This window comes from Onychostoma macrolepis, chromosome 22, assembly GCF_012432095.1.
Source record: "Onychostoma macrolepis isolate SWU-2019 chromosome 22, ASM1243209v1, whole genome shotgun sequence".
Lineage (NCBI taxonomy): Eukaryota > Metazoa > Chordata > Actinopteri > Cypriniformes > Cyprinidae > Onychostoma > Onychostoma macrolepis.
Genome location: NC_081176.1, coordinates 32,484,479 through 32,493,781, shown reverse-complemented (window position 1 = coordinate 32,493,781; position 9,303 = coordinate 32,484,479). Strand labels below are relative to the sequence as shown.

At 37.0% G+C, this 9,303-nt stretch overlaps 3 long non-coding RNA genes and 1 pseudogene across 4 annotated transcripts; 2 read left to right on the top strand and 2 right to left on the bottom strand.

The window, feature by feature from the left end:
* Positions 1 to 9,303, bottom strand: part of LOC131529976 (NACHT, LRR and PYD domains-containing protein 3-like) — a 540,773-nt pseudogene that overhangs the window by 441,363 nt on the left and 90,107 nt on the right.
* Positions 193 to 2,807, bottom strand: LOC131530004 (uncharacterized). The gene is made up of 4 exons (XR_009268284.1): positions 1,550 to 2,807; positions 1,333 to 1,431; positions 620 to 668; positions 193 to 282 (listed from the first exon to the last, which is right to left on the bottom strand). It is a non-coding gene; the product is annotated as an uncharacterized LOC131530004 (long non-coding RNA).
* Positions 2,279 to 4,853, top strand: LOC131530006 (uncharacterized). Of its 2 annotated transcripts, XR_009268287.1 has the most exons (5): positions 2,279 to 2,413; positions 2,765 to 2,910; positions 3,705 to 3,780; positions 3,906 to 3,992; positions 4,543 to 4,850. It is a non-coding gene; the product is annotated as an uncharacterized LOC131530006 (long non-coding RNA). The 2 variants fall into 2 exon arrangements; XR_009268286.1 differs by having other exon boundaries at positions 3,705 to 3,992; positions 4,543 to 4,853.
* Positions 6,606 to 7,440, top strand: LOC131530012 (uncharacterized). The gene is made up of 3 exons (XR_009268294.1): positions 6,606 to 6,705; positions 6,848 to 6,914; positions 7,128 to 7,440. It is a non-coding gene; the product is annotated as an uncharacterized LOC131530012 (long non-coding RNA).

Below are 9,303 nucleotides of genomic sequence, written 5' to 3'. Positions count from 1 at the left end.
AGGTTCCTATGAATGTTGAGTAATTATTGGGTCTAAGTAGCATAATATAATAACTCAAGTAAAATAAACAAGGAATCATGGTATAATCTTTTCAGTCACTAGATCAACCACATTTTCAAGTACAGAGGGAAGACACAAGGATGACTCTGGGGGTAGATTTAAGATTGTGTATATTTTATAAAACAATATATTAACAGTTGAACTTGAACACACACAAAAACAAATTTGTTCATGACGTGAACCACATAGAAAGAACTTCATGGACGACGTCTTCACGGACTCCTAAGAGAGAGAAAGAGAGAGAAGTGAATGAAATGAGGAACATTTAGTTGAACATGTTCTACTCTCTAATTTTAAATTTCATATTTCTTCATACCAATTAATGTTCATAATACTATTATTGCATACTGTTCAAAGATTTGGAAAATTTTTATTTTGATGTTGTGGGAACAAAGGTTCTTGAAACATTCATGTCAATAAAGCCCATCTGAACTGAGAAAAAAAAAATAATAGAGAGAGATGCAAGAAATCTGAATAGAAATAACATATTATTGACATGACTTTAAATATTTAAAACACACGTTGTGATGCAGCACTACCACCACCTGGATGCTCTCACCTCTTTTCTCAGTTGTTTCTCTAGCACCCTGTTCAATTCTTCCACTTCACTGAAATAGTTAATGCAGAACATAATCACTGCTATGTTAACAGAAATACTGTTAACGCTTAAAAAAAGGATACATTGGGCATTGTGTAAAAACAATTCCAATACTTGACCAATTTATTTATTTATCTTTTGTCATACTATTGCCTGCCCTGAGCTGTGTCCTTGAAAGCACTTCATATAGAGTACAGTACACAGTAAATGACACAATCTAACACGTGGTATTTTAACAGTCAATTATTATGATGGCCTCTCTTATGTCTGACTATTAAAATGTCATATTTCTCAACCAACATTATAAAACCATGTCAAAATGAAGAGACGTACTCATAACATGTATTGTGGGGTAACGTTAAACAGGCTGACTGTGAGCACGTGACAGTTAAAACATTAAGATTATTTTAACTTAATTAAAATGGAAAAACAATGAGTAATTAACAAGCTTTCACAACGAACGTGCTACAGTTTATTGTGCTGTCAATAATTCATTACAGGCTTATCATGCTAACAATTCATTTTACAGCATTAGATGCTAATATATGATGGCTATGAATTCAAGACTATTTAGCAAATCACGATATCTTCGGCTACGTTAACTTTCCAATGAAATGCATCACAATTGTTTTTAATGTTAAACAAATAAAAATGTATTCACATTTGATACTCACACCCTGACTGTCATCCATCTTCGCTGGTCCTCTAATTCGGTCGGTGGCGCTGTCACTAAAAACCTAGGGTCCTAGAAATGCGGTCCTAGGACTGCGTTCCTGAAAATGCAGCCTCCGGTTAAAATCAGTACATAAAAACGTTACCTCAGTGAAAAGGAAAAAAAAACCGTTAAAAGGGACTAACATTAACAACATGTCAGTTCAAGGTTTTAATTACCGTTTCACACTGTTGTAATCCACCGATGCGCAGCTCCAGCGAGAGAGAAGATGGCGGACTGGAGAGCCGTTAATTAGTGTTCCTCGCGCGGTCCAAGGGGGCGGAGTTTCCAGAGAAAACATAACTAAATTATTACACATGATTAATCCTTCAACATTAATTGGATGACAAGACTAAAATATGTTTAGAGGAGAAACATAAATGAATCATGTTGTAAATACTAAATGCATTTTTGCAAACAATCCTCCATTTTCGTTGTTTTCAGTGTTCGGGTGAATCACGGCTCCGGCGCGGTCTCTTAAGTTGTGTGAGTCTCTCCGTTGTGTTGGTAAAGCCGCAGAATTTATTCTCGACTGGGCCGGTGCTGATGCTCTTGCCGCGTTCCGGGTCTTTGTTCCGCGTTTTATCCGTCGACAGCGTCCCGTGCGGAGACTCCTCGCTCTCATCGGCCGCGTTTGGCTGCTCCGCTGGCCGCTGCATCTCTCTTATTTTACCCGCCAGACCCATATAATCCTTCCGGGGCTGAAACTCTTCATTTCTTGACGCTACATGTCCATGAGTCGACATGATGTAGCGGAGAAAAGAAAAGAGAGTTGGTTTTATATTCGCACATTCGGACTATTGCAATCAATTACTTTGTTAACCGCACTACATCTACATTCAGCGGACACAGATAGCAAGCTGCCGGCTGAACTGCGGCGCTGTCGGCTCAGTCTCGGCGTCGGTGAGGAGATGATGGAGCAGAGCCGCGCGACTCTAAACACTTCTCCTGACAGACGCTTCTTCTACAGAAAGATCTGCGGTTAATCCTGAGGAGATTTCGGCGGACACAGTTCTCAAGAGGAGTACTTCAGCTGCTAAAAGGTAACTTAAGTTATTTAATTTATTTAATGATCAATCTAGTGTTGTTTGATGTTTAAATGCCACGAAGAGTATAGTTTTTAGATGGTTTCTGTGAGGTTTGCGATGATAATAGCGTCAGAAAAACCGTTCGGTCCGGATATATTGAGTGTTGATGAGTAACGTTAGGCCTAACTGTCAGGCGCGGTCTCTTTAGGAAAACTATATGTAATTTTTTAATATGAAAAACCGATGAGCTGTATCCAGTACACGATAATTTTAGCTAATTAAATTTGAATGGGTTACATTTCTATTTTGTTTGCTAGAATTCATTCGATTCGTCTTTTTTAACGAGTGATTGTTATTGAATCAAAGGAGTCGGACCGCGCTGGTGTCGCAATAGCGTCTGTCTGCGGACTGCAAGAGAGGGGCGTAACTTGAAGTTGTCCAAATCACACAGAACTACGCGAGATGTCAAAACGAGATGTTGTTGGCAAGATGGCCGCTTGTATAGAGACAAGGTGAGTGTATCCCCCTAATGACTTAAGTGTGTAAGTCATTTTCATACAGTGGTATTGTTTATGGAGTTAATAAGCAATATATAATTCAAAAGGTGTAAAGATGTTATCCCCCGATTTCACAGACAAGGCTAGTCAAGAGTAGTCCCAGACTAAAATGCATGTCTGGGCTGTTTTAACTGAAAGCAACTTGAACTGACTGATCTTAAAATAATTGTTTTGTCTCAAGATGCACATCAGTTTTTTTTTTATCCAAAGCACGTTTATAAAAGCTACTCAAATGTCCTAATTGAACTATGACCTAATCCTGGCTTAATCTAAACCCTGTCTGTGACCTACATAATATATAGCATATTTGGGATTTTGCTGTAAAAACACGTTTTATAATGCATAACGGGAGCTCCATTAAGTACACATACGTCTCAAAAGTGGATTTACATAAACCATATACATCTTAAAGATGATTACTAAATGTCTATTTAACATCTGACAGGATTATCTTTGATAAATATTGCAGATGAGCACATCTAATAGACATGAAACAGATCTGAGTGTGTTATGTATGTGTGTTATGTAGAATTCACTGTTGTCAACACTGCTTTAGATGAATGTAAGTAAACAAACAAATCTACGTAAAGTAACTGAACATAAGTTATCTATTTTATTAGTTCATTAGTACTGTTGATAAATTGAGGAACATTTGTGTTGGATAAAAAGGGAGTTACATCAGCAACTACCTCAACATGTGAATGCAGTATTGATCAGATAAATCACTGACTCTTGTCTGGATGTTACAGGGACAGAAGAGTCACGTGTGTTTATCCGCTGAAAAGTGACTGATGAAGCAATGCTGCCATCAAAGCCTCTCATTGAGTACACTACTGACATCAATAAAACAGCTTTTAAATCTTAAGTTGTAGTTTATTTTAATTATTGTAATTTCAAACAGAGCTATTACAGCACTTTTCTGATTCTTGATTCTTGTGCATTTGCTGCAGATCTTCTGTGGTGGAGCAGGACCTGCAAGGCAAGGTGACAGCGGCATTTGTGGAAAAAAAAGGGTAAACCTCAAACAAAAGGATAAAGTAAGATCATTTTGTTACTTCTAATACAGAGATCAGATGACATTATGCTGTTAAAATGACTGCTTGTGTATTATGTTTGGGCGTTTTTGTATGATCTGAAATGTCTGCAGACTGGTGAGGATGGAGAGTCCACAGCAGCATCCTGGAAATGATCCAGTGCCATGAATGAGTCGCTCCATCACTGCACCTGCCCTCATCTGGACCAGATGCTGCTGTGGTTTCTTCATCATCAGTGACCCCAGAGCTAGCGAGAACATCTAGAGAAAGACCAAAAGACACTGAGGATGTGATTTTGGTCAAGTTTGTTCTGCTGGTTTCTGTTCATACAATGAAGGCTGACTTTCAGAAGCTTCAAAAGCATCATCAAAAAATGTCATGAAGCTTTTATCCAAAGTGATTTACAGTGCTCTTATTACAGGGACCTACAATCCCCTGGATTCCCAATCCCCTGAAAATGCATGTAATTGTAAACATGAAGTGATATTTGGCAAGAAATGGAAAGCTGACAACATGAATTGTAAATGTTTAACTCTGTTTAAATGTTTTACAGGTAGTCGTGCTCATGGAGAGCAGACACAGCGGCAGCCAGATTGTCCTGCACATGTTCTCCTGCTCTTGTCTCAAGGTTGTGTGGTTCAGGGGTGTCATCATGGTCTTCCTCATCCTCTGGCTCAACAATGTCCTCATTGAGAAGAGCAAGATTGTGAAGCACAGCGCAGCTGCAGAATTGACACATCTGTGTTGAGGTGGCAGTAGGATGTGGGGTTCACCATCTGTAAATACATGATTGTTAGAACAATACGTTTGATCGAAGCTTTGTTTCATCTGTTGTTGACTTGTGTATATATATATGTATTTATTGTGATGCTTGCTTTTATTAATTATTTTACTCATTTATTCATGTTTCTTATTGTTGTCATTAAATAAAATATATTTTATTCATGTATTAATTGCTTGACTGAAAATTGATGTATTCACATCGACTGCATTTGTTCAACTAGTGTATATTCATGTATAGCTATGTCACGACAAAAATTAGATTTTGCTTGTTTTACTAAAATGTAATTTTAAGTAAAAAAAAAAAAGAAAGTCATATAATTATTGGTTAGCACATCACTATTATTGCATGTAAGTGTTGGGGTGGGCAAATGATGCAATTCATTCTGGGGTAATCTTAATTTTTAAGTTGAAATACTTACATTTTTAGAGTATAAAATCAACAGTCTTCTCCAAAGGCGAGATCTTCGAGCAGCTGCCCGACATGTCCTTTGTGCTGACATTTCAAACGCTGAGGAAAACCGTACTAGATCGTTGAGTTAGTGATGCTATGAGGTGTTAGTGCACCTGTCCCTCTTTTTATTATTATTATTAGTATTGCCGAACTTATTACATAAAATATCAGGGAAAGATGGTTGTATCTAACGATGAACAATCTTAATGGCATAAAACAGTAGACAAAAATGTCATGTGTTCATCATAGTATGAGATTATATACACAGAAAAAAGCACAGTGACAAGGTTAAATATCTTTGAATAATTCATCATGATGCTTTTTTTTAGAAGCCTGAGGGATGAAAAAAGTTAAATTCAACAAGAAAACAGGATATTTAAGCCACTTTTGCTTGTGGATGAAAAAATAAAATAATTAACAAAATATTCAAGAGATAACAATTTTGGGTTTTCATAATAAAATTTTTTTAAAAAATGCTTTAAGGATAAAACTGGATCACATTAGTGGAGTTACAAATATAAGAACTTAAATCAACACTAAATGTATTGGCTACTACAATCACAAAATAAAAGGGCAGCTGTTTCTTCAACAAGACCACAAAATGAGCAAATTTCATCATTATCAAGATACTTTAGATAGATTAATTAAACCTGTCACTCATATATTTTAAGTTGTTGCGCTTGTTATAACGTCTAAGGTCACATGATAACGTCAACATAGCGGATGATATCCAAATCGCATTCATACTCAACGCATTCAGGCTGTAGAGTATGTACTCTTTTAGCGCTCGTTAAGTAAGTACTTATTGAAGAAAGTATGAGGTTTCGGACGCAGCCCGACAACATCTCGTTTTGACATCTCGCGTGGTTCTGTGTGATTTGGACAACTTCAAGTTACGCCCCCTTCTTCAAGTTACGCCTCCTTCCAGTTACGCCCCTCTCTTGCAGTCCGCAGACAGACCCTTCTCCTGGTGTCGCCGTAAACATCTATACGAGTGACTCTCTGATTCGATTCACTGAACCATTCAAACGAGTCATTTGTTTGTGAATCAAACTGAGCACGCTGTTGTAGCATTACACCTGCTGAGACAATTCAATATGTGCAATCTGAATTTAATAATAATATTTATTTTGTGGTAACACTGCCGTGTGGGAAGCTCTGACAGAGAAAAACACTATAGATATGTAAGAGAAAGCCTAATGTAAGTGCATCATCTTTTGTTCTTGAATGGAGGCCTAATCTGTCTGCTGCAGTAGAGCAGGTTCAGTTTTTAGAGTCAATTAAAACTTTTGAAGCATAGATATGTCGTATGATGTGATTTAAAATAATACTTATTTTACTGTGGTGGGGATTATTATGAGCAAACAAACTTAAAAGTTTAATCTGAACACTATATATATGTAATCTGACATTTATTTATTTTTATTTTTTTTTTTTACAGAAATTCTGAGCTGCTGCATGAACATTCATCAAACATATAAGGTGCGAAATCTGGGTCTGGTCCTAATGATTGTAAAAAGCTGTAATGCTTAAGATTAAATAATTACCTTACAATATATATTTGTACATATTTCAAGGCTGTAATTTGGAAAAAAACTTTCAAGCTAATGCTGCTGCAATGCAGGTCAAGGGGACTGAAGAGGTGGCTCCAGCAGATCAGAAGAGAGGACTTCAGGAGGCAGACACACTCTGTGAGTTTAAAAGACCATCTCTTTAACCTTCAATACACATGACACACTCACATCTCTATAATTCAAATCTCTTAAAGGATCTTTATGCTGCACCGATTAGTGTAAGCAGCAACACTTCCTATAATATCTAATGCACTTGTTAATTTGTAAGAATGACATCAATGCTTATATTAGTTGCTTATATACTGTCTCACCCTTATCTCTGGGTTACAGTAATCAGCTGATCCAGCCGTATCCAGATCAGACGGTGGACCTGCACCAGGAGCGACCACAACACATCCCTGACTGTCAGCGGAGACCGTGTCAGCTAGATGACAGATCCCTGTGAAGACCTCACTGATGACCCCAGCACAGATCCTCAGCAAAGACTACGAGAACCAGACCCTCTGCACAGACCCTCTCTACCAGCTTCTCACTGACAACAGTAACGCCGCTCGCATCATTCACAGTCGGGTTATTATCAGAGAACAGAGCAGAACTTGAATTTCAGCGCGAGACTGCGGCTATTAATAATCATTCTACTCGTTCCCGCAGGTTCGATGGAATGCATCACATTTGCACCTGCTTTTGAGTCTCGAGAACTCACTCGCGCGCTCTCATCTGTGCACAGATAAGGAGAGTGACAGCTTTTAATAATTATTAAGGGAGTTTGCAAATGTGATATTGATTTAATACAACAGATCAATAAACAAGTACTGCATGATTTGCTCTATATCAACGAAAATAGTTCCAAATAAAGTAACAGCTGAGCCGCTGCGCATCTCTAAAAGCAAACACAGGGGCTACTGTATAATTTCAGTTATTTAAATCATTTAATAGTTCTGTATTCAAAATTGTATATTTAAAACATTAATCTCCACATGAATTTATGAATTTAATTGCACTCATGCCACCTCTGAGCCTCATTAAACGTCTGAAAATGTACCTACAAGCCACTTTTGTGTTCTGTGCCACCTCTGTAGTACAAATTAATTTCTTATTAATACTAATTTCATATAATTGGTAACTTATTTGTCTTATTCTACTACTTATTAATATATTTTTTTTAAATAGAAATTTTAAATAGCTTATAAACATAATTTTTTAAAATTTGACAGATGAAAATGATGCCATTGCAAAAAAACTAATTTTTTATCAGAATTTTTGATTATTGATCAGAAGCTGCTCCTAATTAAATTAAGAGGACAAAGCTCCTAAAAAGAAAAGAAAGAGCCATGTGTAACACATTAGATCCATGCATGAGGTCTTAAAGAGACAGCAGCCTAAATAAACCTGCTGCTGTCTGTCATTATACAGTGAAGACTATCCAGTGTTATTTTACAGTTGAATAGATTATAGTTACACCTAACTGAAAAAAGCGAAGTACTGATAATTTAATTTCTATCTTGTTATTATTTTTGTTTGTGCTATTGATTGTCATTCATTTATTTGTTCTTATTTTATTATTTACTAAATTATTCAAAGACATACTACTTTTGTTAGTTAAAATAAATTCAATTCTGAGTGCAGGTGATTGTTGGGTGGGGAGGGGACGTGGTCCGGGGGAAATAGTCCTGCCACCACAGCTGGAAAAAATCCTGGAGGAAACACTGCATGCATTTAATAAAATTAGAAAAATGCATTTACAAAAGTAAAAAGAAAATGCCCCTGTAAATCACTTTGTCAAATGTCACCTCGTATTAAGAAGGCTAATCTTTGATCAGAATTTTTTATTATTGATTAGAAGGAGCTCCTAAATTTTTTTTTAATTAAACCATTCGGATCTGGTTTAAAGTGTCTGGGCCAGACCTGGGCCACATAAAATAATAGAAGTCACTCTACAGTATGCGGGCCAGATCTGGGCCACGTCGATAAATAAGAGTCATTTTACAGGGCGTGAGCCGCATCTGGGCCAGAGGAAATAGTTTGAGTCGGTTTTCAGTGTGTGTGCCAGTTTTGGGCCGGGGACCCAGCCAGAACTGGACCAGAAGTTAAGCAAGGTTGTGGCCCAGAGGTGGGCCAGACAAATTTTGCTATCTGGGGACATTCGCAAGTAACCCAGCGGGCACCTTGATGTCAATTTGACGTAAAAAATTAGTCAAGATTTGATCAAGATGCTGTAAAGCATCATTTAAGTTCAGCTTTATTGCCAGTTTCTTCTGGTGGTTAATTGGGTAAAAATATGAGGTTATCCTGCACTGAAATTGGTTTAATATTTATGTAGGCCAATATGTTTGACGTTCAATATACATCAAATCAACATCAAGTTTTAAACGTCCAATTGACGTCATATTGACGTCACATTGACATCAATGATTAGTATGTTTAATCCGGATGTATGTAAAGTTATGGTGTAATATGAATTTGTAGTTAGCTTGATTAAGTTTAAAATAGTGTTTTTAACTGAGGT